Below are 2,163 nucleotides of genomic sequence, written 5' to 3' on the forward strand. Positions count from 1 at the left end.
GAGGGGGCAAAAATCACACTCAGGGGACATTCCAATTTAGTGTTTAAAATTTAAATTGTGATTCTGATCTAAAAGGACCATGTTTTCTTTTCTGTTGCTTCTTAGAACCCAACCCATTATGGAAGTATAAAAAATGGGAAAAAATTGCTGAGAAGAAATTATTTACATGTTGTACTGGAAAATACTCAGGAAAGACTAAACGATTACTTTGTTTATGGTCCCTGCTTTCTTTAAAATTGATGTATTGTTTTTAACAGCATTGCTTAGTTTTACTTTTTTTTTTTTTTTAAATATGGAACGCTTCACGAATTTGCGTGTCATCCTTGTGCAGGGGCCATGCTAATCTTCTCTGTATCGTTCCAATTTTAGTATATGTGCTGCCGAAGCGAGCACTTAGTTTTACTTTTTTAATAAAACTTTTAAAATAGAACTTAAATGGAACACAATCAACCCTAAATCACTGGGCTCCACTTAAGAATTAATGTTACCTCTTTAGAGAACAGACTGGAGGTTGCTGAGTGGAGGAGAGGAATGGACTGGGAGTTTGGAGTTGACAGATGCAAACTATTATATATAGAAGGGTTAAACACAAGGTCCAGTGGGTAGCACAGGGGACTATGTTCAATATCCTGTGATAAACCATAATGGAAAAGAATATGAAAAAGAATATAGATATGTATATATGTAACTGAATCAATTTTCTGTGCAGCAGAAATTAACACAGCATTAGAAATCAATGATACTTGAATAAAATCAATTAAAAAAGAATTCATGTTGCTTTTTACTTCTACATTAAAAAGCAGGTCTTCAGAGTCTTACTTAAAAAAACAATCAAACATCAAATTGAAGTTTAGAGATATACATCTTGCCTAAACTAACAGACAGATATTAGAAAGACAAGAAATGTACAAGAGTCACTTTAGATACAAGCAGTGGGGAAGGCACCACAATTTGGACAATGGAGAAGAATCATGGAAGATTCGGTGGATGTGAGAGTGTGTGGGTGGTGTGGGGTGATGGTGATTGAGCCATTCTCTGTTTTTTAATCCTTCCCCTCATCTTGGTGTGGCAGCTATTCATGTTCCCAACAAGTTATGTATCTCTGGTCAGGAGACTATTTTGTGCGGTACTCCTCATATTTTTCATCCCTTAAATAAGGGGTGAATTCCCTGCCCATCTGTCTCTTCTTGGGTCACTTCTTCATGTTAATCTTTGGAAGTATTACAAAGAAAGTATCTTAGCATTAATTTTTGACCCATGTTTTTTTGTTCCTGTTCTTGGATCATTGCTTGGTTTCTTTGGAGACAATTTCTGACAGTTAAGCCAATTGTTACACAGTTGTGAATATCAAATTACAACCTATAGTCAATGTTCTGCAGAATACTTTAAAGCAAAATCCTCAAAATACAGAGCTTGTAGAAAGATGACATAGCTTTTCTTTCTATAGTTCTTCAACAAAATATGTTTTTTTTATGGAGTTAAATTTTAAGTGTTCATTATCACGTTTGCCATTTGTATTACAGTAATTGCTACAAGAGTTTCCCAGTACTGAAAATTGAGAAGAATTTAAACTTGAATGATTAGTGAATAAATATAATATACTTCAAAAGTAACAAAGAAATGTATACAAATGCCATCCAGCAGCAGTGTAAGACTCACATAACCTCTTTATAAAGAACTTTTATAAACTGAGTGGGATTATCACTTGAATTTTATATTTGAAAAGTTGAGCTTGATTCTATCTGATCTTGTTGAACAAGCATATTCTATATTTTCCTTTAAATATGATGTTATAGTACTATCAGAAAGTTGTTTGCTTATATACTTTTTTTGTGCGTGTATAGCGAATTTATTGGGAAAAAATGTTTAAAATGAAAAAAAAGTTTCTACTTAGTTTCTAAGGAAAATAAAACAAATAATTGATTTATTTCTTTGTAGAAGCAAGTAAAAATGGAAAATAAAGGCTATCCAGGGGCTTCCTTGGTGGTCTAGTGGTTAAGAACACCCCTGCCAATGTCGGGGACATGGGTTCGATTCCTGGTCCGGGAAGATCCCATATGCCATTACACAAAGAAGCCCATGCACCACAACTACTGATCCCTTCTTCCAGAACTCGTGTGCTGCAACAAGAGAAGCAACTGGAATGAGAAGCCTGTGCACCAC

The 2,163-nt window shown here is 34.5% G+C and overlaps 1 non-coding gene across 1 annotated transcript; it reads right to left on the reverse strand.

Moving 5' to 3' along the window:
• Positions 1-286: 286 nt before the first annotated feature.
• Positions 287-393, reverse strand: LOC136144579 (U6 spliceosomal RNA). The gene has a single exon (XR_010658596.1). It is a non-coding gene; the product is annotated as a U6 spliceosomal RNA (small nuclear RNA).
• Positions 394-2,163: the final 1,770 nt, after the last annotated feature.

Source organism: Muntiacus reevesi, chromosome 11 (assembly GCF_963930625.1).
Source record: "Muntiacus reevesi chromosome 11, mMunRee1.1, whole genome shotgun sequence".
NCBI classification, from domain to species: Eukaryota; Metazoa; Chordata; class Mammalia; order Artiodactyla; family Cervidae; genus Muntiacus; species Muntiacus reevesi.